The sequence below is a fragment of the Mandrillus leucophaeus genome, unplaced genomic scaffold (genome assembly GCF_000951045.1).
Source record: "Mandrillus leucophaeus isolate KB7577 unplaced genomic scaffold, Mleu.le_1.0 Scaffold645, whole genome shotgun sequence".
Lineage (NCBI taxonomy): Eukaryota > Metazoa > Chordata > Mammalia > Primates > Cercopithecidae > Mandrillus > Mandrillus leucophaeus.
Genome location: NW_012106975.1, coordinates 1,784,916 through 1,790,915, shown reverse-complemented (window position 1 = coordinate 1,790,915; position 6,000 = coordinate 1,784,916). Strand labels below are relative to the sequence as shown.

The 6,000-nt window shown below is 42.7% G+C and overlaps 1 protein-coding gene across 2 annotated transcripts in view; it reads left to right on the top strand.

Moving 5' to 3' along the window:
- Positions 1–5,845: 5,845 nt before the first annotated feature.
- Positions 5,846–6,000, top strand: part of DISP1 (dispatched homolog 1 (Drosophila)) — a 206,324-nt gene continuing 206,169 nt past the window's right edge. The window contains exon 1 of one of the 2 annotated variants that reach the window (XM_012001000.1): positions 5,846–5,930. The gene's annotated coding sequence lies outside the window, so the exon portion shown is untranslated. The remainder of the gene's footprint in view (positions 5,931–6,000) is intronic. The other variant, XM_012000999.1, reaches the window with a different exon arrangement.

Below are 6,000 nucleotides of genomic sequence, written 5' to 3'. Positions count from 1 at the left end.
GAACCTTACTTGTGTGTAAGTAGGGTTTGGCCAGGTTGAGCAAATAAAAATGCAGGACACCCAGTTAAATATAATTTCAGATAAGCAATGAGTAATTTCTTACTATAAGTATATCCTGTGTGATACTGGGGACATACGCTACAAAATAATCTGAAATTCAAATTTAACTGAGTATCTTATATTTTATCTGGCAACTCTATGTGCAGGGCGTTTTTCTGGGTAGTGAGTATTCGCAGTGTGGAGAAGGTCCCTCTCAGGACAAAAATACAGAGGAATCAGAAATAACCTGCTGGCCGGGCATGGTGGCTCAGGTCTATAATCCTAGCACTTTGGGAGGCCAAGGTGGGTGGATCACCTGAGATCAGGAGTTCGACACCACCCTGGCCAACATGGTGAAACCCTGTCTCTACTAAAAATACAAAAATTAGCAGGCATGGTGGTGGGCACCTATAGTCCCAGCTACTTGGGAGGCTGAGGCAGGAGAATCGCTTGAACCCTGGAGGCGGAGGTTGCAGTGAGCTGAGATCTTGCCACTTCACTCCAGCCTGGGTGACAGAGCGAGACTCCGTTTCAAAAAAAGAAAAAAAGAAAAGAAATAACCTGCTATGGTTCTACCACGTGTACTCAAGGCAACTATAATCAACCTGTGCTTTATTGTTTGATTTTAAAAGTTTTAAAGAGAATGCTAAAAATAAAAGAAGTGACTTCTCACTAACTAATCAGGATGTAAAGGAGGTGTATCCCCCTTTAAGGCATGAATCCATTGTTTCTACAGGAAAAGTTTTGCCTCAACATTCCCAGCCTGTAGTTAATTCTGTTTTAGGAAATGTTTCTTATCACTGAGATGCAGAACTGAAAATTCATTCTATTACTTACCTACTGGTGAGATTTCCAAGTTAGGATTAGAGCTGTGGATCTATTTTAGTTACCAACCATGGAGTGAAATTTTTATTGGAAAACAAAGGCTTGTTTTATTAGTTGCTGTGGAATTTAGCAGGTGAAGCTTTCTCTGGCGGGAGTATCTCTGCTTAGTTTTGATTTTCCTGGGAGGAAAACAAAGTGAGGCTTGTGCACCAATCAAACACGTGGAATGCCCATTGCTTTTGCAGAGACACAAGCAGGATTGGAGTTCAAAAGTATTAACGTGTACAAAAATCCTTAGGAACACATCCACCCAGGTTTTTAGTTAATGAGTATCATGCCAAGTCTCCCTGTTATGTTTCTTTTACACATGGAATTTCCATTGGTTTAGATCTTAAAGAGGTCTGAAGCAGAACGGCATCCCTGTGGAAATCACATGTTTTATTTGGATTCCACAGGAGTAAAGAGCTGAATAAGGCAAAATATTATTTCTATTAGAAATGTATTTACTTCAAGAAGATATGAATCGGTGCTAAAAATATTTTTGCAGGATATACAAACAAAATTAGATCAAAACACTGAGGGGAGAAGGAAATGGGGAATTATTGTTTAATGGATACAAAGTATCATTTTGGGAAGATGAAAAATTTCTGGGCTGGGTGCGGTGGCTCACACCTGTAATCCCAACAATTTGGGAGGCTGAGGCAAGAGGATCGCTTGACCCCAGGAGATCAAGACTAGCCTGGGCAACATAAGGAGACCCTCATCTCTAAAAACAAAAAAAAAAGAAAAAAAGAAAAAAAATTAGCCAAACATGCTGGTGCATGCCTTTAGTCCCAGCTACTCAGGTGGCTGAGGTCGGAGGATGACTTGAGCCCAGGAGATAGAGATTGCAGTGAGCCCAGATCACAGCACTGCACTCCAGCCTGGGCAACAGTGCCAAATTTCTGGAGATGATGATGGTGAGTAATAATTTCACATCATTAGGAAGGAAATAGCACTTTAAATTTAGTAATTAATTTTTCACTTTATCTAAGAGTTGTTAAGATCTTCATAGAAAATATCTTGCCTTTAATAAGCTGCAGAAGAGTTAGGAATTATTAATTGGAGATCCCTGGCTGACCTTATTTATCACTCAATTCATAATCTGTAATTAATGCAAGTTTACACCAAATGGTTAATACAGCAGAGAGTATGCTGTTGTGATTGCTTCCAAGTGTAGACTAGTTGATTTTGCCACAAATTTCTAAATTACTGGATTTAGTAGTAATTTAGTAAATTGCCACTAAATTACAAAGGGACGAGGATATAGTTTCAGACATAACTGCAAATGATATCGATGTTTATGTTGGTGGTAAAAAAAAAAAAAAAAAAAAGTAAGGAAATGGCATATACCCATGTATGAACCAAAGAGAATGTAGAATGTATAAATAAACTTTATGAATAACTAACCTTATTAGCTCTGTTAATTAACCCATCTACCTGTCTGAGCCAGTTGGTGAGTATGGAAAAAAAAAAAAAAAGCAGGAAAATTTTCCTTAAAATTTTCTCTCCTGATTCAGATTCACACGTCCATTATCTATCGTCACCCACAAATAGCTTTTGAATAGCTCTCACAGTTCTGCAGTCAGGCTGATGCCATTATACAGACGTGGGTAAACTCCAAAGATCAGAAGCTGAGTGGGAGGAGACTGAATAGTGCACTTTTAAGGATTTCACAGTAGTTTCCTCAAGTGTTGCACTCTTTCTACATTCAAAGATCAGTTAGTTAACTGGGAAGATCAGGATTGGGAGAGAGGAGATTTTTAACTAGTTCTGTCTCTGGGACTACCGAGCAATTTGGCCTTAGGAAAACCACTATGCCTAGCTGGAAGGGCATTAGTTCCTTCCTCTGTTGACATGCATGGTTTCCAAAGTCTCCTTCCAGCTTTATACTCTGATTGCATGATTCTCCCCACCTGTGTGATTTTAATAGTAAAGTCATCAAACCCATGGTAATTGTGACGGTTTTCCTGAATGGACCAGGCAGCCATGGAGGTGTGCAAATCCTTCTCCTGTTCTTGAGCCTGAGGAGAGAAAGTGGCTCCAGAGCGCTGGTGGATGCTATAGGATGAGCTGGCAACCTTGTGTCTTATAAATTGATGTCTTGGGGTTTGATTGCTAAGAGGGGAAACCTACTAAAACGATTCTTAGCCAAATAGGAGATTTACTGGAAGGACATGGAATTTTCATAGAACTTAAGGGCAGAACATTTAGCTGGATCTCATAAGGGACTGGGGAACCAAAAACTGAAAAAAAAGGGAACTAAGATGATCACCTCTCAGATAAGTCTTCTCTTTTTCCATCTTTCTCTCCTTATCCTTATTTCCTTCTCATCATTCCTGTTGCTCTCCACCTTTTCCCGTCAGTTTTGAACATCTTACTGATGCCTAACCTAATTATAGGTTTGGACGACATTTCTAATTTAGCTTGCAAGAGTGGAGCCCTGTATTGTGCATTGCAAAATCCATGACGTGAGACTTTCTAGGCCTGTTTGAGTTCAGTGTTCAAACCTGGTCTGGTTTGCTGTGGCAATGACTGTGGTGCATTCAGCTCAGTGCCCATTCAGAAGGGACTCTTGGAGCACATTATCTTAAATAAGGATTGGATATGAATACCTCCTTAAGATTGTTTTGGTTGCAAGCAGCAGCAATCTTCTTTGACTAGCCAAAAAAAAAAAATGTTTTGGAATTATACAGGGATATCTCCTATAACCAAAGGAAACAGGGCAGGTCCTAGGTCTTTGGTAAAGGGTCTTAATATATTTTTTTCTTTAGGGAACTGCCATTTGTGACTCAGTTCTACTCGGTAACTATATTCTCTTTGTGTTTCTCTATGCCTCATTTAAAATTTCTGGGGCAAAGAGTCTAAATGGTCTGGTTTAGGATATGACCACCTTTGAATTAATCTGTTATGTAGACAGGGGACATGGTAAGCGCAACCAGTTTGTCTCAGTTTTCCCAAAACTATCACAGTTTAAGCACCGGAAGTCCAGCATCCTGGTATCCCCCTCAGTCTTTAACAAACACGTAGCTGGTCACACTAGGACATGGTCTCTTGTGCATATGTGGCCCATAAAAGGACTGCCTCTATGTATTTCAGCCATTCCTACAAAAAAAGGAATTGTGGGAAGCTATAAGGAAACATTTCACAGAGCGTCTATTACATTCTACTTCTTGGCACCCAGTGTGGGCGCGCACACACACACACACACCATACACCACACCACATGCACACTCTCTTTTCCCCTTCCTTTCAAAAACATACTTTGCCGCTATGTCAATCGGTTATTTCACGTACCACCACAAATGGACTACTAACCTTACCAATGGGAGAAAACCCAAAGGTGTAATCTTTTACCTCTTTTAGAGTTAATGCTATGCCGTCTAAGTACAGACTTTCTACATGATATCCATTCCTCATTTTCTTCTACTGTAATCCTATCTCCATATATATTGCAACATATGGCCTTTTGCTGGCAAAAAAGAAAAATTTATGTATTATACCATTCCTTTTTAAAAAGGCAAAGAAAGGGCTTGGTGTGCAAGAGAGTATTTATTAGGAACGAAATGGAGCAAAGAAAACAATAAATGCAACAGTCCTCTTTACTGTAGCTGGTATTGAAGCTTCTTTCTTCTGGGCTCATTCCATAGTTCCCTGTGACTTCACTTAGCATCTCATTTGGTTGGGGTGATTTGCTCAATGCAGCAACCTGAGGGGTATGATCCCTTGTGGTCCTGCCTTTATAGGGTTGTGGTAGCCATCTTTTGCCTTTACATCTGGGTATGGCAGTTCGAGAAAGCATCCTCAAGGATAAAACATGCTATTCATGATCTATTTATTTTTCTTTGATGACTAGGACAATCCCCCTAGTCAACTCCATGACTCACTGTTTTGTCTGTTCCCTTAGATGACACCATGGATTCCGTTGCACGGAGTCTCTGAAGTCCAAAATTTTTAAGCATAAGGTACAACATTCTTCATGATCTGGCCTTGTCTTTTCTCATTATGCTTGCTCTTGCATCCGCCATCTGACACTTTGCTTAACTCCTGGCCAGCTACTGGTACAAGCCAAGCTCTCATTCCATACCATTCTTCTCCTCTGCATGCCCTTCTCCACCTTGACTGTCCTTCAACTCTTATTCATCATTTATTTCAGTCTCAATTGAAGAGTCGTTATTTCTAGAAAGCCTTCTCTGCCCAGCTCCCTACGTCGCACCGTTCCCTACTGCACCACCAGAGTGCCTCTAACACTTGAGGGTTTCATTGCTTATGTATTTGTGTTTCTGTGCATAAGCTTCCCCAGGGAGCCGCCGCTGTTTATTCTATAGCTAGTTTTATTTACTTATTTATTCTATAGCTAGTTTTATTCTATAGCTAGATTTATTCTATAGCTAGTTCCTCGCCCTGAGTGTAAGCTCCACCAGAGCTGGGGCTGTTCTCTGTTCACTCTATCCCCAGTCCCTACAGCAGTGGCTGGTTGTTCACAGGCCATATACAGCAGGTGATAATAATGTGAATTATCGCACTGTCTTGCGGAGTGATTTACTTCTGTTTTTACTTATATCAACTTTTAACTAGATTGTGAGGACAGAGGTCAGTGTCTGAGTCATCTTGTGCCTCACTGGGCTTGAGCAGAATAGACGCCTGGTCAAGCATTTGCACACTGGTCGATGGATACACTAGAAAGAGCAGGAGCGCGAAAGGGAATTTTTTTGGCGCCTGCCTCGCCCTTTCAAGCCAAGCTCCCCTGCCCTCTGCCCCTAGCCCGCCGCCCGCCGCCTGCCGCCAGCAATCCCTCTTCCGCGGAGCAGTAGTCAAGCGAGGCCAGCCGGCCGGGAGCGGGCGGGGGGCGGGACTTCCGGTCCCGCTCGCGACGCGGACCGCGCCAGGCGGAAGCCCGGCTCCGGGCCAGGATCTGAGAGCCCGGACTGGAGGTGAGTTCGCAGCCGGAGCGTTGCAGGCACTTGTTTCCTCAGTGGATGCTTTTCGGCGTGCCGCCGCCCGGCGCCGCGGGACTGGGAGACCGGGTAGGGACGGGAGAGGCGGCACCTCCCGCGCCTGTGGAGGGAGAGCCGGGACCCGAGGCGTGCGAGAAGG